The sequence below is a fragment of the Felis catus genome, chromosome D3 (assembly GCF_018350175.1).
Source record: "Felis catus isolate Fca126 chromosome D3, F.catus_Fca126_mat1.0, whole genome shotgun sequence".
In the NCBI taxonomy this organism is placed as follows: Eukaryota; Metazoa; Chordata; class Mammalia; order Carnivora; family Felidae; genus Felis; species Felis catus.
The window spans coordinates 52,145,368-52,171,268 of record NC_058379.1 but is presented as its reverse complement, the minus strand read 5'-3'; the positions used below and the strand labels follow the sequence as shown (position 1 = coordinate 52,171,268).

Here is a 25,901-nt window from a genome sequence, read left to right as displayed (position 1 = left end):
CCTAGAGTAGTATCAAGGTTGCCATTCAAGAAAGTCAGAGCCAGTTGTATTTCATTTTTTAAGATAATCAAAAATTATTCTCAAATTTTCAAATTTTGAGAAAATACATTGCCCAGACATTTAAAAACTCACCAAAAATGTTCCTAAATATTTAAGATATTAATATGGAAATATTAAAACTGGAAAAGTGTTGCTAAAAATAGTCATGAATAATTAAGCCAAATGAATAAGGTAAAAATAGGAAAATAAATTACCTATTTTTATGTTTAAGTAATGCTATATGTTTATAGCAGAAATAAAGACAAAATAATTTTAAAAAGAGGATTAATTATTCTTTTAAATGAAAAAATGAAAGGAAAATAATTTTTTTAAATTAAAGAGCTAACTATAAAAAAAACAAATTAAACAAAAATAACTTTTGAAAAATAAAAAAAAATATTGTCTGGGGATTTATAATTAGATAAATGTATTTCTAAAATAAACTTGTAAAACAAATACTTAGCTAGAGTTTATTTAGATTAAACATATGTATATTCCAAATCATTTCAGAATTATTTTTATAACAAAAAAGTTACAAAGCTAGATATGGCAAAATGTTATGGTTTAAAATCTGTTTATAGGAAGCAAACATTTGAGATTATATCAGAATACAAAACTGGGAAAATATCTGCTTCTAAATAATTAGACTACAATGAAATGATGCCAAAGATCTTAAAGTCAAAAGGATATATTATGGAAACTGCACCCAATTAAAGAAAAGATGACAGTATTAATGTCAGGCAAAAATAATAGAAGAAGAGAAGCACAATCAATGATAAATACAAAACAAATCTGAAATTTTATACACCAAATGATATGCATTAAATTAAAAATAACTGTTAGCCATTTAAAAATGAGCCAACGGATTTCCAACTTTACTGGCACAAATTAACACATTATCATTATTTCATCTTGTACAAGAATACGTTGATTTTAATACATAGAGGATCTGTTCAACCTAATCAACATAATGAAACTAACTCATTTGGAAATCCTTACCCTTTATTCACATTTAGACCTCCATTTATATGTTCAATGGGTTATTCACATAAATTTAAGTATTTGGCCAGAATGATACTCTCAATGAATTAAGAAAAAAAAATTAGAAACTATGTAAAGCCAAAAACTAAAAGCATTTTTCAAAATGAATTTTCTATTCAGCACAACAGACTATTCGCATTAATAAAAATAGAATATTTCTTCTTATAGTTGAAACCACAAGTAATAATATCTTAAGGAAAAACCTGAATAATGTAGATTAAAACACGTTGGCAGTGGCTAACTTATCATCTGTAAAGTTTTCATTATTAGTGTCGGTAAACTACATATATATGATAGGACTCAGAAAGAGACTATAAATGTTTTTTAATTAAAAAAGAAGACAGGGATGCCTGGGTGGCTCAAGTCATGATCTCACGGTTCCTGGGATGGAGCCCTGCATCAAGATTCAACCTTGAAATTTTCTCTCCCTCTCTCTCTGCCTCTCCACCACTCACTCTCTTTCACTCTCTCTCAAAGTAAATAAAAAATAAACATTTAAAAAGAGGAAGAAGAATGGGGTGCCTGGGTGACTAGTTGGTGAAGCATCTAACTTCGGCCCTGGTCATGGTCTCACAATTCGTGGGTTCGAGCCCCACATCGGGATCTGTGCTGACAGCTCAGAGCCTGGAGCCTGCTTTGGATTCTGTGTGTGTGTGTGTGTGTGTGTGTGTGTGTGTGTGTGTGTGTCTGCCTCTCCCCCCTCACATTCTGTCTCTCTGTGTCTCTCAAAAAGGAATAAACGTTAAAATAAATAAATAAATAAATAAATAAATAAATAAATAAATAAATAAAACAGTTATAAATTAATAGAAATAGAAAAAGCATTACCACATCTAAGATTTTATTTCTTAAGCCAAAATTGGACAAACATAAATTCCTGGAAAATATAATCAGGAATACAAGAGTGAAATGTTCCTAATTCACACCCGTCGGCAGCATTTTAGGTGATATACAAACATCAGCTGTAAAGGAAGAAATTACTGAGGGAAAAATTACCATTCAGGTTTTTTATTTTATGAAAAAAAATAGATACTGTGATCACAGATAATGCCTTTCTACAAAGAAAATAAGGTTAGTCTTGAATTCTGGCAAGCAGGGATATTGCTGAAAACCATAGAAATACTGTGTATTTTTTGTGGGTGTGTTTTATGACTGTATTCAATATTTGTATACCTGCATATGTTCACATTTGCATTTACAGAGATTTCAAAGTGCTTTACAATTTTGGTTTGCTTAATTCTAGAAGGTTGGTTATTAAATTTTACAATAGAGTTTTAAAACTCTGTCTTGGAATGTAGTTTTGCTGCAACTATAATTACTATTGTGCCAATGATTTCTTTTCCATAGTGATGTCTTCAAATTTCTATTCTTAACCTTGTTGCATATTTTTTCCTAGACTGTATTATGCACATTCATTATTTTAACATATACACTGATAAATCCTGATTATGACCAGTTTAAATTTATAAAACCTGGGAAGTCAGCATTTTCAGTTGGAAGTTCTCAAAATATCTCATTTTTAATATACCTCAAATACAGCCTAACACTAACCCACCCCCAAATCTGTATTTCCTTCAGTATTTGTTAATACAGTAAATGTAATCAACACTCACCTATGATAGGAATCTGGCAATTATCCTAAATGCCATTCTTTCTGTTGCCAACTAACAAATCAAAATAAATTTATGGTTATGTTCTAAAAACATTACCTTCTTAAGTTGTTTTCTATTCAATATTCATGGCAATGCCAAGAATCGTTCAAATGGTTACCTTCACGCCAAGCCTGCAAATTCCTACTTCTAATTTATCCTCCAGACTGCTTCTTCTATTATTATTTTTGTCCTCTAAAGACTACATCCAAGCTCTATAGCATTTCAGACATGTTCCTCCAATATTTTCCCTTGTTTGCTTTATAAGCATTTCCCATCTGTTGCTTTCTTGACCCTTAGCAAATTGCTTCTTGCCTTGGAACCATGTTCTTTCTCATCTCCATGACATTGAACTTACTGTTCTTTCCTGAAATGTCCTCCTCATCCTTTCTTGTTATCCCTCTCTGTATTCCTCAAGGCTGTGCAAGCATTCTCTATAAAACTCTCTGAAACTTCTTATATAAGTAGAATAAATTACTCATTGTTTGTTTTATATATTTTATAAACCGTAATACTTCCTCAATTACATGTTCTCCTCTGCTATATTTGATTGTATATAAATTTTGTCTGCATAATGCTTGGCTACCAGGTGAACGGAGGCTTCAGTATACAATTAGGCAGTCCAATAGGACTAATACTAAATAGAATATTGAGTGTTGATATTAAAAAAAGTTAAAGCAGACCAAGAATGAGATCATTTCAGTTCAAGCTTTGAGAGAAATAAAGACAGCTGCATTTATGATAACCTTATCCTTAGACCTAAATTGAAGAGGGTATTCAGAAACAACAGCCAAGATCACATGCTTAAACATGGACTCATCACACGCAAAGATAAAATTATACTCAAATAAGTTTTTCTTTCTCCAGTCCTATGCTTTCTGCACAGTATTTCTGACTATGCAATGGGTGTAAAAAAACATTCTGCTGGGGCGCCTGGGTGGCGCAGTCGGTTAAGCGTCCGACTTCAGCCAGGTCACGATCTCGCGGTCCGTGAGTTCGAGCCCCGCGTCGGGCTCTGGGCTGATGGCTCAGAGCCTGGAGCCTGTTTCTGTATCTGTGTCTCCCTCTCTCTCTGCCCCTCCCCCGTTCATGCTGTGTCTCTCCCTCTGTCCCAAAAATAAATAAATGTTGAAAAAAAAAATTAAAAAAAAACAAAAAACAAAAAACAAAAAACATTCTGCTGTAATCCTCTGACCACACACTTTTCTCTTTGCTGGGATGTCATATGAAGAGCAAATTCCTCAATAAACTTAAACTCAGAATGTTTTAAGATTTTATACCAACTCAATTACATAACATTTAGATTGGCTTTCATTGTATTCATCAGAAAATCTTCACAAGTATTTGCATATTTTTCCACTGAAATTCCTTTAGAAACAAATTTATCTTCCCTTCTTCTAGTGTTTTTATTTTTTAGCTATCTGAAAATGTTTGTGTTATGTTTTGTGTTCAATTTGCTTGCTTATTTGTTTTTATAATTTGAAAAAATCTATTTATGAATCTCTCAGTATAAAATTCTCACAATACAAATGTAATTGCATTCCTTGGTCTCTGGGTAGTCAAACTGAAGGGAAGGTATCAGGAATAAAGAGAATTAATATCATTTCATTTATTTTAAGTAAGCTATTTTATTATTTTTCAAAAGTTCTTTTTTTTTTTTTTAGTTTGGTCTGTTGTCTATTGTCTATGTGCCTATCCCTAAAACATGGAAACATGTTATGTCATATTAAAAAAGAACCTTGATTTGATTAATAATCTTGAGATGGAGAGAATATCCTGAATTATCAGGGTGGGCCCAATAGCATAACAGAGTCATTACTATGGGAAGAAGATAGGACAGTCAATTAGAGGAGATGTGACAACAGATGAAGACATCAGAGAAATCTGAAGATTGCAAATGGCCTCCTGAAGCTGGAAAAAGCTAAGAAACAGATTCTTCCCTACAGCTTCTGGAAGGAATGCAGCCTTGTCAATACCTTGATTTTAGGATTTTTGGCCTTCAGGACAGTATGATAATGAATTTCTGTTGTCCTAAACCACTAAGTTTGTGGTAATTTGTTAAAACAGCAGTAAGAAACTAGGCTATGATCAACACTAGAAATGTTTCAGATCATGGAAATAGTTTTGTAACAAGAGGAATAAAGCTAATATGTATTGAATACTTCAATGTATCAGGAATAACAAAGGCTACACACTTTGCAAAACTTACCTAATTTTATCTTCAAAATTTTGTGAGATAGAGCTTATCTCCAGTCTTACAGATAAGATTTGGTAATGAACAACAACACCAAAAACAAAAAAACAAAAAAACAAAAAAAAAGAAAAGAAAAAAAATCACACAGCTAAATGATAGAACCGGCATTCAAAATCTGTATCATTGACCTTAAAATCTGTTGTCTTTCTCATGTATGTTGAACTGAAATTTTAGATCAAAATTATTTTTCAATATGGAAACATATGAAAATAGCACCATCACTCCTGGCTTGATTACTTTCATTATAAACATTATTTTTTATTGATTTTACTAAACTCTTACAATTCACCACTGTTAAGAAATCATCCTTCTCCCATCCTTCTGTAAGCATGGACTAGTTGGTCTTTTTAAATGTTCTCCCATTCTGCACCTGCATCTATTTTTTTAAAGCAGTTTGTTTGTTTGTTTCCCCTCTATTCTATAAGATCTTTAGAACATGTAGTGTTGTTTGTTTGTTTTGTATGTAATATGGCAACATGATGACTTCTATTTTTTAATATTTTTTGTATAACTAATAATTTATAGCATGAGCCCACTGATGTTTTAATAAAATGTTCAGAAGGAACATTGTGAAATATTGGGCAGTTGCATTGCTTTGACAAAACATCTTTATCTTTACAGGATTTGACACTGCATGAATTTAACCCATGCTTCAAATGTTGCCTGATGCTGTTTTATGTATCTGTGTAGCTGATTCTAAAACATTGCTTGGAGATAACACTATTGCAGTATTAGATAAAGGAGGCAATATTATTATTCATAGTAATCAGAAAGAAAGACTGAAAAGAGAAACAGAAACAAGTTTTCTATCAACAAGTCAATAGCAGATGAAAATTGGGGTGAGGTAAGCAGCATAGACCACTTTCTTTTCTCAAATGTTTCCTACTTTACCTCATGGTGTATGTGACTTTCAAGTTATTTCATCTAATATATTCCCAGATGAGAAAGAGCTAGTTAACGGGTATATACATATTGGCTCAGTCACATCTGGATCCCAGTTCTACCACCCACTAATAAGCTGTTCCCTGTTGTGAAGTCAAAATGTAAAGTGTAAAACACATCAGAAGCATGTTCTAACAGCAAATCTGAAATAAACAGAATCTTTAAAAAAAAAACAAGATTGTAGGAGTATAGAGCACAGTTTGTATATGACTTTAATATAAGAGATATTTTCCCAGTAAAATCATATGTGGTTTACCAAATACATGAGACAACAGAGGAAAACTGTGAAGAGAGCTATATGTACACATCTTGGGGCTCTGATTTAATGAGATTTGCTTGAGCTTTGGCTCTTGAGATTTTTAATTAAAATATTACTTTTTGAGATGAATAATATGAATATATTGGAATATATATTTTAAAATATGTCATATATTTTTAATATAACATGATCATGGAATAGAACTTTCACATCAATCAAGTAATCATTGAACTGTCAAAAGGAAATTGCATGAGACACTTGTTATAAATAGCAAGAATGGATCTATTCAAGATTATTGCAATAAAGGTCAAGACTATAGGGGAGATACAAAAATACTGACTCAAAGGGGCTCGTGAACACAGATGTTTACAGCAGCATTGTCAACAATAGCCAAATTATGGGAAGAGCCCTAATGTCCATCAACTAATGACTGGATAAAGAAGATGTATATATATATATATATATATATATATATATATATATATATATGTAAATGTATTTATGTATATATTTATGTATGTAATTATATATATATATATACACACACACACACACACACACACACAAAAGAATATTACTCAGCCATCAAAAAGAATGAAATCTTGCCATTTGCAATGATGTGGATGGAGTTAGAGTGTATTGTGCTAAGTGAAATAAGTAGTCAGAGAAAGACAAATACCATATGATTTCACTCATATGTGGAATTTAAGAAACAAAACAGATGAACATAGGGGAAGGGGAAAAAAGAGAGGGAGACAAACCATAAGAGACTTTTTTTTTGTTTAAGTTTATTTATTTTGAGAGAGAGTGAGCGTGAGTCAGGGAGGGGCAGAGAGGGAGAAAGAGAGAAAAAGAATCCCAAACAGGCTCTGTACTGTCAGCACAAAACCTGATGCAGGACTCAAATTTACCAGCTGTGAGATCATGACCTGAGCTGAAAATCAAGAGTCAAGTGCTTAACCACCTGAGCCACCCAGGCCCCCCACCTAAGAGACTCTTAACTATAAAGAACAAACTGAGGGTTGTTAGAGGGGAACTGGGTAGGGGATGGACTAAATGGATGATGGGCATTAAGGAGGGCACTTGTGATTAGCACTGGGTGTTATATGTAAGTGATGAATTACTAAATTCTACTCTTGAAACTAATATTACACTATATGTTAACTAACTAGAATTTAAATAAAAACTCTGAAAAAGAGACTGTAAGGGAAAGAAATTGAACTCAACTCCACTGAAACAAAAGGCGGAAGTATTTTCAAACTCTAAAGTGGACAAATGGAAAAATACTGAAGACCCTAGAGGAGGGCTGGTCAATGTTCCCTAATAGTGTTTGCTAACCGGTACTTATCAAAATGAGACTTCTATTCTCCCCCAGAGACTGGGAGATAAAGGCCTTATCTTTCTAATGATTATAGTTCAAAGGGATGTCTCCTGGGTCCTAGAGCAGCACAATATATTTCTGCATTATAAAATATTTGCATCTCAAAGGAGCAGATAAAGAATTTATAATGGAAAAATTTCTGAAGTAAATGTTCTATGAAAGGAGGAGGACAGGAGTTAGCAGTCAGAAAGAGACCAATCTAAAATCTAGAGAACTTGGAGGGAATGTTAAGGCCATCTTGGTAAATGTATACAATGCATAATTTGAACAACATGAATTTTAATTATAATACTAAAAACATTATGTTATTGTGAACAAATTTCAATGTTGTCTTTAGAATTCAATCTTTTTTGGAAATGTAACATTTCAGGACTTTCCTTTTTTTCTTATACTTGTGTAAAAATGCCAGTAAGAAAATAATTCTGTTAGGAGAATGTTGGGTTATATTTTCCTTTAGTTCCAGATCATAATGCAGAAAAATGTTCTTCCATCATTTTGTAAAAATTGCAAAGATATTTCAATAGCAATCAATGCAGTCAACTTGAATTTTGAACAGTTTGAAAATCTAATTTATGCCATATAGGTTTTCATGAAGAGTAGGGCTATGAAAACTAGATAATTTAAACAATAATGATGATGGTTTACATTTCCACACTTTTTTTTTTTTTGAGAGACAGAGACAGTGAATGCTTCTAGGGGAGGGACAGAGGGAGAGGAAGAGAGAAAATCTTAAGAAGTCTCCACACTCAATGCAGAGCCTGACACAGGGCTCAATCTCACAACTGTGAGATCATGACCTGAGCTGAAATCTAGAGTCAGACTCTTAACTGACTGAGCCACCCCTACATTTCCAATCTTTTTAAAAAGAGATATCAACATAGTATTGCTAACCTCAGTTACACAGTTTTATAGCTCTGATTTATATTTCTGTATTTATAATCGGATCAGAAACATGTTAAAGTGAACAATAAAAAATTCTATTCAAGGTTAGTATTTTAATTTCTGCCGGTGAGATCATGCAAATTAATAATTTTTTTAAGTGATGTAGATGGGAAGTTCAATAATCTGCTTATTGTGAAATTATTAAAACCAAAACAAAACGAAAAACACTTAAAAAAAGAATAAGTTGTATAAAAACCTAAAATAAGAGTACAGAGCTGAATAATTTTAAGGTAAACATCCTGTCTAGATATATAATTTCCATTGGGCTCTACACAAAAACAAAAGCAAAAACAAAATCAAAACTAATAAACAAAACAGCAATCAAGCAAAAATAATGATAAGAAAGGCTTTAAATCTCTAGCACTAAAATAAAAAAGGAAGAGAAAATAGGTTCACTCCTATTCTTCCTGGAGACCCACTTAAGGAGAGCCGAATTTGTCACCCCAAAATATGTCTCTTTAATATTAAGATTTGGTTAAGCTGGTTATTTGTATAAAACAAAAACAAAAAGGGGCACATGGGTGACTCGGTTAAGTGTCCAACTTTGGCTCAGGTGATGATCTCCCCGTTAGTTTGAGAACCCTTTATCCGGCTCACTGCTGTCAACATGTCTGTGTGGAGCCAGCTTCAGATCTACTGTCCCCCTCTCTCTGTCCCTCCCCTACTTGCGCTCTTCCAAAAATAAATAAATATTTAAAAACAAACAAGCGAAAACAAAACAAAACAAAAACAAAAAACAGTAGACACAAAAGAAGCTCTGAAACCCAAGTAGAGATTACCTTTTTGTAAGACACATGTACATTTACAAGAGAAATCTCCATTTGTAATGGTATCTCCATCTCTGTAGGATGACTAAATCTTTATAAAAATTTAACAAAGAAGAAAGAATAGATTTAAATCTGCATAATAACCATACCCTTGTTTGTTGTGTTTTCCCTAATAACTTACATAACTGAGTCTCCTCACCCTCAACATCTTTCTTTTGTCTTTAGCTGAAGATGGTATTTAAGGTGATGGCTTGGGCCATTTCAGAGAGTTACTCAGTTTTCCTGAAGGAAATAAAACAGGAAGTATACATGTTATTAAATTTCTGTTTGTTTTTCCTCCCATTAATCTGCCTTTTATTACAGGAGGGTCTCAGCCAAGAACCTAAAAGGGTGGAGGAAAAATTATTTTTTCTGAGAAAAACCCATGAGATTTATTGTCTATCAGGATAAAATCAGTCTGAGATTTGAAAATGGTCCAAATCATCTGGCTGTAGCATTTCCAAGGTTCTTACCAGTAAGACCGAATTGAAGATATCAAAGGTCATTGACGTAAATGACCATAATGGAGCTATGGTAATATTGATAATGAGGCATATAATGAAGTAGACTTCATTTTGGAGATCCTCAGTGACCAAAAAGAGAATTGCAAATGAAGTGGAAATTTAGAGAAGATTAGTCAGGGATGATGAAAAAAGACAATTTTAAAAGGTAAAATTTCAGGTTGGTTGCAATTTAGTGTAATGAGATTCTACTCTTAAGTGAAAATCCATTAAATGACAAAAATAATTTAAATACTGAGAAATTCTATGAGATGAGACAGCAAAGTCCATATATCCAGAAGAGATGTTCTCTCCTGACTTCAGTCCCTGAAAAACCACAATGAATCTATCTTAGTTACTGGTCCATTTTGATCAATTGGACCAATGTAATAAACCAAATAACCCAAGAACCCTTTTTCTTACTTGCACTGAATTAATTTATTATTAAAATTTCATTAAATTATTGTTATGCAAATTAACAGATATATTTTATTATTTAAATGTATAAATCTATGACATTTTCCCTGAATTTATACAGTTTTTTTCAAGCTTACTTAATAAATTTTTGGGTATACAGTGATACAAATTGATCTATTTGTCTATTTATCTATCATCTCTCTATATATTTACATAGAAAACAACCACTACCCAACCTTAGATGGTAATAGTAATAATTCATCTATATGATTATTTTTTGTTCTTAGAAAAATGTCTTTTACCATAATAGCCTCTTTGAAAAAGCAGCTTTCTCACTGACAGTACTATTTTCCATTGTTAAGGTAAATACCTAGTTCCACCATTTACCACCTGTATGAACTCCAATAAGCTTATTATCCTTTCCAAACTTCATTTTTCTCACTGGCGAAACGGCACTAACCACCATTCTCACAGGGTTGTTCAGAGGAGTCAATGAGTTGACTCAGATTATGACCAACTATGGCAATGGAGGTTGGAAGATAGACCATTAGGGAAGTTTGCTAATGTTCATCAAGAAAATATATAACAAAAAGTGACTTCCAAAAGTATTCATTTACATATAAAGAAAGTAAAGATCATGGAGTATAATGAATTATCATGATTATTAGAAACCATGACAATATTAGAATCCAGTACTCCTAATATCTAAATCAGTGCTTAGAAAGGATTTGTTTAAATATTCTAAGTAAATAGCATTAACTGTAATGGTGATGAAAATAATAAATTACCCTATAAAGTCTTTCAATAAGACATTCTCAGCATCTGTTTTGAGAGTCATACGCAAAATTCAGTTCTAGAGGTATTTTACATTCCATATATTATATTCTGAAGAGTCATTAAAAGTTTAAAACTAATTTCAAGAAAGCTATGTGCTTACTTTCAGATTATAGTTTTATCACCTATCTTTTCTTCAGGGAAAAAAGAAGTCAGTTGAGTAAACATACATATATGTTGATACATACAGAGAAATATTAAAATAATTTGTAATATCCAGAATCTAGAAAGAAAATACATAATCACTTTAAACATCTTCAAGATGAGTGTTCAATTTACACTCACACACACACAAACACACAAACATCCACACACAACCACAAACACACAATCTTTCAATCAGTGTTTGAGGAGAAAAACTTGGTGACATTTAAGGAAAAACTAACTCCCTGTAAGGGGATGCTGAGGTAAGTACTATTGGTTTGTAGATTCTTCTCTCATCAGACTTCTCTGATCTTTTCTGAGTGGATAATCTAAGGGCAATTAATAAATTTGGCAAATGTTTTTGAGTCTTGAGCATGAAATATTTGGTACTACAACTCCTAATTTCATGAGAAAATTTGAATCATAGAATGTTATATCATCTTGTATGTTTCAAATATTTGCTTCTAGTAAATAGTAATCTTCTGCTTATCGATATAAGTGCCTTGCTTAAACAAAAATACATTAGTAAATGAGGTGCCTGGGTGGCTCAGTTGGTTGAGTGTCCAACTCGATTTCAGCTCTGGTCATGATTCCAGGGTCATGGGATTGAGCCCTGTGTCGGGCTCCATGCTAAGTGTGGAGCCTGCTTGAGATTCTCTCTCCCTCTCGCTCTCTCTCCTTCTGCATCCCTCCCCACTTACTCTCTTTTTCTAAAATTAAAAAAAAAATATATATATATACATATATATAATACATTAGTACTTATATATGATAAATGTAATATATAAACACAAAAATCTTTGTCATGTATTTATTTATAATCCCTATAATCCTTTATGAGTGTGTAATAATTAAATACCAATTGCCTCATTTAAAAACTCGATTTTATGGAGCGCCTAGGTGGCTCAGTCGGTTAAGCTTCCGACTTCAGTTCAGGTCATTATCTCGAGGTCCGTGAGTTCGAGCCCCACATCAGGCTCTGGGCTGATGGCTCAGAGCCTGGAGCCTCCTTCCGATTCTGTGTCTCCCTCTCTTTCTGCCCCTCCCCCGTTCATGCTCTGTCTCTCTCTGTCTTAAAAATAAATAAACGTTAAAATTAAAAAAAACCCTCGATTTTATGTACTGTAATGGAGTGTTTACTTATTAATAATTAATTCTTAATTAAATTTTGTAACTTCTGAAATATGCATTCTTTTAAAAAAGCTAATAATAAATACAAGCAAATGAAAATAATTATTTTACTTAAAGTTAACAATTGTTATTGTCTTTTTTTTACTGAGATTTTGTTTCCTTTTAATGTTTTTGTTTTGTTTTGTTTTGTTTTTAAGAGAGAGAAGGAGAACATGAGAAGGAGAGCATGAACAGGGAAGGGGCAGAAGGGGAGAGAGAATCTTAAGCAGGCCCCATGCCCAGTGCAAAGTATGTCACAGAATTTGATCTTAAGACTTTGGGATCATGACCTGAGTAGACATCAAGAGTCAGATGCTCAATTGACTGAGCCACCCAAGTGCCCCTCTTTTTAATGTTTTTAATAACATATTCTTACAGGATTTACAAGTAAAACAGGAACATTTTAAGTATAGATAATCTTAAAGATTATTGTCAATAAAAAGTATTATTTTCACTTAGTCAATGAAACACTGTTCTTACAGTTGGCAATACAGAATGAAGAGTCCCTGCAGTTATATTCTCAACTTAAATCATGACTGACTCCTTAGAAGTCCTACTAGAGTATCACTTTGTGAATTCCTCTTGGGCTCCAGTTCTTCAACGTTTATTTATTTTTGGGACAGAGAGAGACAGAGCATGAACGGGGGAGGGGCAGAGAGAGAGGGAGACACAGAATTGGAAACAGGCTCCAGGCTCTGAGCCATCAGCCCAGAGCCTGACGCAGGGCTCGAACTCACAGACCGCGAGATCGTGACCTGGTTGAAGTTGGACACTTAACCCACTGCGCCACCCAGGCGCCCCGGGCTCCAGTTCTTGAAAGTGTCAGCAGTTATTTGTTAGAACACTTCATCTCCTATAGGATAGACTTGTTACCTAAATTTGGATAATATTTTCTTTTTATAACAACTCTTTAGTGTAGTTGAAATAAACTCCATTTTACAGATTAATCAGTGTTAGGAAACAAAAGTTTACATTAATACTCATTTAAATTATAAAAAGCAGGCTTATGTTTTTTTTCTTAAAATGCTCAAATCACTAGCAAATGGCATAAGTGATTAAAAAGGAATTATCTCATTGATTATTTTGTGCATTATTTTAAAAATATAAGATACATTTTTATGATTATTAATCCATGCCTATTTTGATTCTATCATTAGTCATGTGAAAATGTGCTATGCACATACATCTACTGCATATATTTATAACCTTCATCCAATAAGAGATCATGTCCAAGAGGCTGTCTGAAGTTAAACACCATGAAACACTCACTTTCAGTGAAAATATATTTCTGATTTACAGAATAAATCTTGCTCAATTGCCCTAAAACATTAAGCTCTTCACACTTCAAGTGGTCTCTTCTAATTATGTTTTCATTAGCTTTGGATTTATGACATAAGCTGGTCTATTGGGTCAAAGGGAGGATATTAGAAAATCAGTGAAGAACACATAAAAGACGAGTTGAATAGGGGCATTTCACAAGTTAGATATTGGAAAAATATTTTTCATACATAGCAATGTGAGGAGAAAGATGTATATAGTATCAAATTTCAATGAACATACATATCTCATTAGTCTCCTCGATTATTCAAAGCTTTTGTGTAAATTTACAAAGGAAAGCAATGGTATATTTCCGTGATGAGTCAGCAGGGGGCAGTAGGTATCACAGAAAGATGATTGAAGAAGCTTGAACTCTTCCAACTGAGTTCCCTCACAAACTCTTCTAAGAACAAACCTGTTACTAATGAATCACTTTGTTGTTTCTATGTCAGTGCTTTTACATACCTGGTTTGAAAATGAGCTGATGTAAAAAGTAAACCTATTCTCAATTTCCCCAGAGTATAGTTGTTGAGTGCATTTATTTTCAACAGGAGAAATTTAATCCATGTAAATAAAAACGCTTACTGGGACATCAAGAATAACATATTTGGATTTAAATGAGTCCTTGTCTTTACTTGTTCAGCTTAGAGGTTTATATGGGTGTACTCTCACCCAGTCCCCTATCCAGTAAAGGCATTTAACCATAAATTTTAATTTTTCTATGTAGTTGAAATTAAAGTAATAGTTAGAATATAAACTGCTCTAAAGCCAAGGTTTCTAAAATAAATCACTAAAATATTAAAAATTCTGTGATGTCTTTTAGTTTAAAAACTGCTTCAATGACGTTTTTGCTTTGCTTTGTTTTGTTTTCTGAAGTCCATTTAAAATACAGCTTTCTGTGGTTACTATGCGATAATGGTAGCTGATTATATGATAGAACTGCACAATAATAATTTGCAATCTGTCATGTGTGAAATCTTGCATTGAAGCAGATACACCCAGGCTGCTGAAGTGTGTTCTGTATCATTGCATTAGATGTAATAGCACAGATTGTATAACAGCATATAATAAAAACCCTGTGTTTCTTCTATGATTAGAAATTTGATTACTCTAAATTATCATTCTGCCAAATGTTTGAAAGATCTTTTTATAAGTTTAACTGGAACTTTATACATTAATTAAAATGATCCACCACAAATGAAGAACAAACAAAGTGTACTCTACCTGGTTATTTTTTTACAATCTCAAGAAGATTTGAATAAATGTCATTTTCAATTCCACCCATTATCCTATTGCCTTGTATTCTATAATGAATATGGAAAAGATGATGAGGGTAGTTTACCAATGAGACCCGCCATGACACTCATATACTGAATAATATTGTCATGATTCTTATCTTCCAATGAAACTAGAAAATTAAAATTGTTAGGAGAATGACCCTCGTGTAAAATCAAGGTCTTTTATTTGAACGTTGTGACAAAACAAACAAACAAACAAACAAATAAACAAAAAAACTTCCAGGTATATTATGCCCTGTACCAATGTCACACCTTGGACACATACAATGTAGTGTGCTGCATCAACATTTGTTAACCTGCTCCTGTTGGTAAAAATTTCCCTGTGTTTATTCAATAATCATAAAATTATCTTCACGTACAGGATTAAAGAGAAAACAAAAATAAAACAAAAACAAAGAAACAGTTTTGTGTGTGGGTACAGGTGCATAAATTTTATCCATGTGAAGTATGTTTGAAAGTTAACTTCAGGTAGGTATGAAATCCAAGATGTGGGTTGCAAGATTGGGTAAGCAAAGGTAGACTCTTCATGGAATGGGAAAGAGGTCTTATGGTTAATTGACATTAGGATGGACAACTGAAGAGTTTGCTTGCCTGTCTTTTTAAGAAGGGTAGGATAGCTGGTTAGGATGCCAAGATAAAGAAGATGCCCTCGTCAAGAAATGTATGCACAGAGATTCATAAGCTGCAGACATTTTAAAATTGGGTGCTTTCAATCTAAAAAAAAAAAAAACCCAAAAACACAGGTGAAGAGAATTAAGTTAAAAAAATCAAATATCCTTTAACAACTTACTTTTCTGCCTGAAAAATCTCTACCAATCCAGAATTTTGTGGTGGTCAGGACAGGCCAATTACTGGCAGTAACAAAAGTAGGTATTTAATTAATAATAGTACTAGTAATAATAGTGGCTAAAATGTCTTAATCTAAAAGGATGTGAAGGAAACATTTCAAAGTACTTACCATATATTATCGTATTAAATCCTCTTGACAAATCTATGAGTCTGATATTAATTTTATGCCCATTTTTTAGATGTAAATACTGAGTCAAAGAGTGATTGGCATGCCCAGTGTTCTGAGAGTAGTTGTGGAACCAGGATTTGGATTTAAAAAATCTGGATTGAGAAATACAGACCTCCTAATCATATCTATAATGTTATTTATTGAGAACTTTGAAATAGCTAACAAATTTATGTTCTGATTTTTGTTGCTAATTAATATTTTGGTCAGTAACATATTACTAAAAACCTTTTAGATTTATGTTACTAGTGGTCTAAAATTTAAGTCAACTAACATTGAAATTGCCTATTTCTATTCATTAACATACGATGTAAGGCCTTTCCAACCATGTTTGGAATTTTTCAATTTGTCGATTCTGATGCAACGAAATGAAATCTAAAATGAAATTTGAAGACGTTTTGGTTGTTTACCTGTTCATGTGAGGAAAGGGGTAAAAAATTTAGGTGAAAAAAATTCAGAGTAGAAGTCAAATGTATATGCCACAAACATTCTACTGCCTCTAAGTTGCTAAATTATAGTATATAATTCTTTTTTTTAATGTTTATTTATTTTTGAGAGAGAGAGAGAGAGCGCACGAGCAAATGGGGGAAGGGCCGAGAGAGAGGGAAACACACAATCCGAAGCAGGCTCCACGCTCTGAGCTGTCAGCACAGAGCCTGATATGGAGCTGGAACCCACAAACCATGAGATCATGACCAGAGCTGAAGTCAGACGCTTAACCCACTGAGCCACCCAGGCACCCCATATAGTATATATTTCTTTGATACTCTTCTTTTTACTTTTTACTTTATATTACCACTGTTTATGAAATTTCCTTGTCTCCATGATATTCTCATCTGCTTGAGATAAAGTCCTTATTCACATCATCTATTGACCAGCAAAAATGCATTGAATGGTTGCAAAAGAAGACAACATACATCAAACACTTACTATGTACCAGAGTCTATGCTAATCTACTTATTCTATGTTCATTGCTGCAGCAGTCTTTACAATAGTATGAAATCCTGATAAACAAGTACCTTCAGTTCACACCATTCTAAGTGGTGAGGTTGGAGTTGTTTCTGTTAACTCCAGACCCTCAAATGAGAGAATAGGGAGTGGAGAGTATGGTAAATAAGTGAATGAATAAATGAATGCACATATGAATGAGGCATGGTTCCCAATTTCACCTTATACTGCCTAAAGCTATACATTTTTTTTTTACAAAAATTTCTTACTTTAATAAAGTGTCTCCTAATATTGTGGAACTCTTTCTCACTAAGTGCATTTATCAAAACTGTGACTGTTTTGAAGTTTATATGGCATTGCTTAAGTACAGAAATTTGCTGAGCTTAGTAATATAATTTGAGGAAAACCCTTTCTCCCCTGATTTTAATTCTCTTCGAATGTGGGGTGTGTGTGTGTGTGTGTGTGTGTGTGTGTGTGTATTTCCGTGTACGTGAGTGCATGCGCATGTGCATGTGTTTTTGTTATATCGATAATGGATAAAAAGTGAATGTAGTAAACTGGTGAGAAATTTTTCATCATTCCTTCAGTTTTCAGAGGAGTAAAGGAATTACTGGAAGAACCTGGCTGCCATTTTTATCACGGACACCTATTCTTCCCTGTGTTTTGAATCACAGAGATGGGAGGGAAGTATATTCATGAAATGAACAAAATCTTTACATTTTAAAAGGTGCATTTAACATGATCTTCAATACGATGTCTAACATGATCAGATTTACAATATCCTCATCATTATACCTATAAGTAAAGAGATGTGAACCCAACTTAGGTAAAAAATAGATTACATTCATTTAATTTTTTTTAATGTTTATTATTTTTGAGAGAGAGAGACAGAGAGAGAGCAAGCAGGGAAGGGACAGAGAGAGGGAGACACGGAATCAGAAGCAGGCTCCAGACTCAGCGCTCAGCACAGAGCCCTACGTGGTCTCGAACTCAAAGACCGCGAGATCACGACCTGAGCCGAAGTTGGCCGCCCAACTGACTGAGCTACCCAGTGCCCCTAGATTACATTCATTTAAAAAAAAATTTATGTGTTCAGTCTTTGTCTCTGTTAAGTAAATTAAAATCAAATTAAAATATCATCAAGAGTTTTGCATAATTATCATACTCCCTTAGGATTGATAAAAGCAATAAAAAAACTTTCCTATAAACACTATTAACTAGATATATTACTGATTGAAAATGGAAATGTTATGGTTGTAACTGACATGTTTATTAAATGGGATAGAACATGGATATTTCTACTTAAGTCCCTATTATTTTTATTTTGCTTGTGCATTTTTATTTTCATATTTTAGGCCTTTTATTATGCAATAGCCACCATGAGCATTTAAACAAAATAAAATTTATAATTAGTATTTTGTTTCAGCAGGGATCTAGATTACCAAAGCATATCAGTGCAAATTATCTTTTAAATTTATTAAATTATTAGTTCAGGAAGTTACCATAAATTGTTCCTTCCACAGAATTTATATATGAAAGGTAAATATTTGAACTAGCTGAAATAAAAATCTTCAGCAAACTGTGCTTCATATAATTCAATAAAAACTCTTAAAATCTACACAATTTAGATCAAATATTTATTTTATACTTATGCTAGGTCAGATTTAATTTAAAATAATATTTTTGTATATTTTAATTCTATTCATAAAAGTGTCATAACTCTAATTTTTTAAAGTATGAAAACAGAGGCAAAGAGGGGTAAAATAAGTTACCTAGGGACATGTAGTTACCAGTAGAACAACTGGCATTTGAACCAAATTCTCTGGTTCACAGTTTGAACCTTTAATTATTATTCTAGACTAACTCCTCTATTTTGCTGCCATATCAAGAGTCTAGAAGCACTAGGATATTTTTGTATGTATCAATCATTTTTATCTACAAGCTCATGTTAACATTTATGTATCAAATTGATTGATTTGTGTATGTTGAACCATCCTGTATTTCAGGGATACATCCTAGCTGATTGTGGTACATGATCCTTTAATATACTGCTGAATTTGGTTTGCTAGTATATTATCATGAATTTTTGCATCTGTATTCATCAGGGATATCAGCCTTTAGTTTTCTGGTAGTGTTCTTTTCTGGTTTTGGTATCAAGATAATGAGATTGGGAGTGTTCTCTCCCCTTTGATTTTTTGAAATAGTTTACAAAGGATTGGTGTTAGCTAGTTCTTTGAACATTTGTACAATTCACCAGTGAAGCCAGCTGGTCCTGCGCTTTTCTTCACTGGGAAAATTTTGACTACTAATCCAATTCTTTTACTAATAATTTGTTCAGATTTTCTATTTCTTATTGTTACAATCTTGGTAGTTTATACATTTTTAAGAATTTTTTCCATTTCTTCTAGGTTGTCTAGTTTGTTGGCATATAGTTGTTCATATTAGCCTCTTATGATCCTTTGAATTTCTGTGGTATCATTTGTAATGTCTCGTTTTAAATTTATAATTTTGTTGATTTGGTCCTTTCTCTTTTGTCTTGGGTTAATCTAGCTAAGAGTTTGTCAATTTTGTTTACCTTTTCAAAAGACCAACTCTTAGTTTGATTAATTTTTTTCGATTATCATTTATTTCTCCTGTAATTGCTATTATGCTCTTTCTTCCACTAACTTTGGACTCTGCATGTTCTCCTTTTTCTAGTTCCCTAAAGCATAGAGTTAGGTTGTTTATTTAGAATCTCTTTTGCTTCCTAGTACAGGTATTTATTGCTATGAACTTGCCACTTTGACTGCTTTTGCTGCATCCTGTAAGTTCTGGTATGTTGTGTTTCCATTTTTGTTTCTCTCAAGAAAACTTATTTCCCCTTTAATTTCTTCTTTGATCCATTGGTTGTTCAGGAGAGTGGTGTTTAATTTCTAAGTATTTGCAAATTTTCCAGAGTTCCTCTTGTTATTGATTTCTAGTCTTATGCCATTGTCATTCAAGACACTATTTGGTATGATTTCAATCTTCTTGAATTTTCTAAGACTTGTTTTGTAGCTTAGCATATGGTCTACCCTATAAATGTTCCATGTGTGCTTGAGTATGGTGTTGTCGGAAAGAATGTCCTATATATGTCTGTTAGGTTCATTTGGTCTATAGTATTGTTTAAACCCACTTTTTCCTTACTGATTCTCTGTCTGGATGATCTATTCATTGTTGATAGTGGGGTGTTAAAGTCTCCAACTATTATTGTATTATTGTTTATTTCTCCTTTTTTGCTCTATTTTTGCTTTATAAGTTTAGGTGTTCTTCTGTTGGGTGCATAAATATTTATAATTGTTCAGATCTTCTTGATGTATTGACCCCTTTATCATTACATAATGATCTTTATTGTTTCTTTGTATCATTTTTAGTTTAAAGTCTATTTTATCTCATAAAAATATAGCTATTTCTGCTTTTTTGTTGATGTTGTTACCATTTGATAGAAATATCTTTCCCATCTCTTCACTCAGCCTCTGTGTGTCTTTAAGGTTAAAGTCAGTCCTTTGTAGACAGCATATTATTAGAACTTTTATTTAAATCCATTCAGCCATTCTTTGTCTTTTGATTGAAGAATTCAATCCATTGATGTTTAAAGTAATTATTAATAGTTAAGAACTAATTATTGCCATTTGTTAATTATTTTCTGGTTGTTTTGTTCCTTGCTTCTTATGCTGCTGTCTGTTTGTGTGTGTTCAAGTGTCTTTTGGTAGTAGTATGCTTTGACATCCTTATCATGTTCTTTTGTGGAATTATTATAAGGTTTTCTCTTGTGGTTACCATGAGGTTGATATAAAATATCTAAAACTCATAATACCGTATTTTACACTGATAATAACTTCAATAAAATTCATATACTTTAATTTTTTAATTCTCCTAACATTTTTGGCTATTGTTACAATTCATATGTTATATTGTGTAACTAATAGCAGATTATTGTATTTATGGTTATTTTTGCTACATTTTTTTAAAAAGTTTTTAAAACAGAGTTGTGAGTTATGTACCACTATAACCATATTGCAGAATCTAACTATGATTTACCATTCTCAGTGAGATCTACTACCTTTTACCGGTTGAATGATGATAATTAGAGTTCTTTTATTTCCACTCAAAGAACTCCCATTAGCATTTCTTGTAAGGCAGGTCTGGTGGTGATGAACTCCTTCAATTTTTATCTGTTCGGGAAAATCTTTATTCTTCCTTTCTTTCTGAAGGACAGCTTCACTGGGTGTAGCATTTTTGTTGACAGTTATTTTTTTTCTCAATATTTGAACATGTCATTCTATTCTCCCTTGATGTGAAAGGTTTCTGTTGAGAAATCCTTCAATAATCTAATGGGTGTTCCCTTTTGTGTAACATTTTTCTCTTGTTGCTTTAAATTTTATTTTTTTCTTTGACTTTTGATAATTTAATTATAATGTGTCTCAATGTAGCCCTATTGAGGTTCAATCTACTTGTGGTCTTTTGTGTCTGATGGATCTTGATGTCCATTTCTCTCCCCAGGATAGGGAAGTTTCCAGCTATTATTGCTTTAAATATAGTTTCTGTCCCCTTTTCTCTCTCTTCTCCTTCTGGGATTCTCCTAATGCAAATATTATTTCTTTTCATCGTGGTTCACAATCCCCATAGACTTTCTTCACTATTTTTCTTTTTTTTTTTTTTTATTCTTTCTGCTCTGGTGACTGGGTAATTTCCAATGTCTTATCTATCAGGTCATCCTTTCTTCTGCATGGTCAAATGTACTTTTGAAATTCCCTATTTAATTCTTTAGTTCAGTTGTATTTTTCAACTCTAGGATTTCAACACTCTTGATTGTGTTTTGATGGTGGCTATTTCCTTGCCAAGCTTTTTATTTTGTTCATGAATTGTTTTCTTAATTTCATTTAGTTGTCTGTGTTTTCTTATAGTTTTCTTCTTTTTTTTTTAATGTGTATTTATTTTTGAGAGAAAGAGACAGAGTGCCAGCAAGGGACAGGCAGAAAGAGAGGGAGACAAAGAATCCGAAACGTGTTCCAGGCTCTGACTTGTTAGCACAGAGCCCGACACAAGGCTCAAATCCATGAACCTCAAGACCATGACCTGAGCTGAAGTCAGACGCTCAACTGACTAAGCCATCCAGGCACCCCTCTCTTGTAGTTTTCTAAACTTCCTTAAAAGGGTTACTTTGAATTTGTTGACAGTTTATAGATCTCTGTTTCTTTAGGATCAGTTATTAGGGTTTTATTACTTTCCTTTGGTGGTGTCATATTTATCTGATTTTTCATGATCTTTAATTCCTTACATTGGTATCTGTGCAGTTGGGTAATGGGGTTCCTTTTCCAGACTTCACAGATTTGCATTAGCAGAGATAGTTCTTCACCAGTCAGCTCAGGTGGCATTTAAGTGTGACTGCTCATAATTTCTTTGGGTAGATGGGGCCTGCTCTTATAGTCTGTTTTTGGACTGGGCAACTGTTTGAGCTCTGAGGAGAGGGATAGGGAAATTTCCCACTGACAGAGAACAGTTGGATAAAACTACTTTGTTCCCAACCCAGGTGAGGCTGTAGGATGGGCTCTGTGGTTCCCTCAGTTCCCTTGTCTGGCTTACTTGATGGTTGGGACTGGGTACTATGTTCAAAAAATAGAAGGCACTATGAATTAACTCCCCTATTCTGGCAGGCAGAAGACCAGGAACCAGGGCTGTGTAGTATGTTGTTTGGGGGCTCTAAGCAGGCCTGAGTGTGCAGTGAACTCCCTGGTCATTTGAGGCCACTGGTTTTGATCTGTAGACAAGGGAAACCATGTCTGTGCTCTCTGTTCCAATGCCACTGTATGGAGGCTTGTTGAATGGCCTATGGCACTTCCTGTGTCCCTGGTTAGATACCCTTGTCAGATGTGCTTGGGACTATATTCAGTGATGAGCAGGGATATGAATTAGATTTCTTGCTCAGGCAGAGCAAGAGAAGCTCTTCCAAAACTGATGAAGCTCCTTCTTTATTGTCTTAACTCAAACTGATCCACACCCTAAGTTCCTTGGCTGAACATAGTCACTGGTTTTTCTCTGCAAACTATCACTGTCAGACTTTCTCTCAGCTCAAATGCCATTGGGTCACACAACTTTCAGGTGTTTTCACCAGCCCTTCTCATCAGATGGGGTTGGAAGACACACTCCATAGTAGGTGGGGCTATCCCTCTGCCCCTTGCCTGGGCGAGATGGGAAGGAACTGTTCTCAAGGAACAGTTCCTTGAGAAGGAACTCTCAATTTCCCAAACAAGGCTTTCTTGTTGGGAGGGGCCAACAAGACCTTCAGTCTTATTTAGGAATTAATCTCCCTGCCTGTGTATTGTATGAGAAGACTCTAGACCCAGTACTGCTCTGAAGGCAATCAGCTTTGCCTTCTTGCCTCCTTATTTCCAGGAATTGTCATCAGCCCTTTTGATCAGGTGGGGCTGGAAGGTACTGTCCACAGTAGGTGGGGCTGTGACTTAGCTTCTTATCTTGGTAGACAAACCAGGACCTAAGGCCAGCAAAACTCCTTGTGTGAGGATTGAGTCAGGTCAGTCTGAACCTACTGAGTTCCCTGATAAAAGTACACCCCTAGTTTGGTTCTGCAGATGAAAAAAACTGCTGGATATGATTTCTACTTCGGTACTGCAGGTATGAATTTGATCTACCAAGATCCATGTGCTAGTTGTTGCAAGCTCTTTCCCCTTTTTCTATAACATCCAATTCCTAGTAGCTGGGCCTTACAGATTACTCTGCAATTTCCATGGTGCAAATTTAGAGTAAGGGTTCCCACAAAGCCACCTATAATTCTAGGGGAGGCTGATTGTTCTCTTTGGTTTCCCTTCTCCCACTGAGAGATCTAGAGACTTAAGGGAGATCTCTCCACATGGTGCCATTTTGTCCTGGGGGGGAGCGGTAATACAACACAGGTAGCCACTTCTCTTACCTTCTAATATAGTCTTTTATGGTCTTTGAGATGCTGAAGTCACTACAGGCCAACTGTCATGTTGTAAGATTCTTTCAGTAGTGTATCATTCTCAAATAGATATTAGCTGTTATTCTGTGAGGGAAAGTGAAGTCACAAAAAACATATGTCACTATCTTGGTGATGTCCTTCTAAATCATATATTTAAATCTTTAATAGTTTTGCTATTAAGTAAAAAAATTAAATTCAATTCTGGAGCTTACTTCTTTTACATCCCCTTCCCTACGATGTTCTGATAATTGCCAATTTCAATTGGAAGTAAATTCCAATATCACAAAACATTGCATATTAAACTTCACTGTAACACTTTAAAGAGTACACTATCTATGCAAATTTGTGGTTAATGGGACAAGGAGAAGATTCGGGTTTGGTGATCAAAGGAGACTTTAAATCTTTATAAGGAGAAGAGTAAATAATTTACAACATAAAGTTTAAGTAGTGGCTTATAGATAATTTAGTATATATAATATGTTCTTAGAAATGGGAGTTTTATAGCCCATTTGATTGTCCTGTATCACTCTAGCTTTGTCAACCTATTAAATATTCAATATTCTTATCAGATAGCATTTCTCTCCCATATGATCTATCTGGGAAGAGCTCATTTCTTTATGATTTAGTTGACAGTATTTATTCATACCTAATTTTTTAGTAACTGCACATCTATATTAAATCAAATATGTATCTATAAATTTATATTCCTTGTCACTAGTAGTTATAAGTAACTACTAGGAATATATGTAAGAGTTATAAGTTACAAATTAGTTCAAGCAAACAACCTAGTATTTATGCAAACTGTACATCCCAAAGTATGTTAAGGATCTATAAGAGTGACCAAAATATAAGATACTATCTTTGCCAAAAAACCTGGAAAAAATAAGTGAAGACCAATTAAGAGCTAAAGAGTGAGATGCTGATTTTAAGGTCAATAGAATTCAGAGAATGAGAAGCTCACTCTGGGCTGAAACTCAATGGAAGGGGTCAGGAGTGAATACTCAGGGAGAATAAAGAAATTGAAAAGCATAAGACTTCCTGTGATTGAAAGGAATCCAGACAAAAGGAATCTGAACAAATTTGTAGTTCTTGAAGCGACTCATAAGATTAGACACTGGGGGTTGACCTAAGCAAACCCTGAAGAAATCATGGGGGATCAGTAAAAGGAAAGAGAGACAAATTTGGAAGGGAAAAAATTGCTTGAGAAGTCAAGAGATGAATTCTCTGTGCAGATACAGAAAGTTAAAGTGAGGAAAAAGCAGCCACTGCTTTCGGAATGGGTCTCAAGTTTCAGCCTGCAGAAATAGAAAAGAAGATATATTTTTAGGTCAAAATTATGGTTAAAAGAGAAAATCGTTAAGTACAGTAAAAATTGCAAAAGGGAAGACAAGTGCATATATTATTTATTTTTCAAGAATGGTTATAATTATGATTAGTGGTTGAATGAAAGCTATTTCAGTGCTTCCTTTTTTACAGTTCACTTAAAATAATAATTTCCTTCATCTGCATAGGATTATATCACTTGTTATTGAAAACTTTGTGTGTTCATACTCAGCATAATTTGAAAACAACTTTGGAAAATCAGGTTAGTGTTAGTTACTATTTTCTCTTGCCAAATTTTTGAAAGAAGATAAATATTAATGTTGAGATGTTAAAATTTCTTGAACCTAGTAAGGTTTGCAAGTGTCAGAACTCATATTTTAATGCCAATTGTATGGTCTTTTACCACTATACCACATTTGTTCTCTATTTGCTGGATAGCTGTGTTTGTGTATATCAAATGTATTATACATAATACACATGTATCACCTACATCTGCATATTATATACACATAATATGTGAATGTTTTAATTAAAATAAATGTTTCATTTTTTAACTTTAATTTTTTTATTGTTCCTTAAAAATGCATTAGCTCTTACTTATTTTTTAAACCACTTTTTTGAGGTATGAAGGACATGAAAAAAG

The 25,901-nt window shown here is 33.5% G+C and overlaps 1 long non-coding RNA gene across 1 annotated transcript in view; it reads right to left on the bottom strand.

The window, feature by feature from the left end:
* The window catches only part of LOC109493388, a 441,201-nt gene that overhangs the window by 39,723 nt on the left and 375,577 nt on the right, over positions 1 to 25,901 (bottom strand). The window contains exon 5 of the long non-coding RNA XR_006588213.1: positions 23,906 to 24,019. This is a non-coding gene — a long non-coding RNA (uncharacterized LOC109493388). The remainder of the gene's footprint in view (positions 1 to 23,905; positions 24,020 to 25,901) is intronic.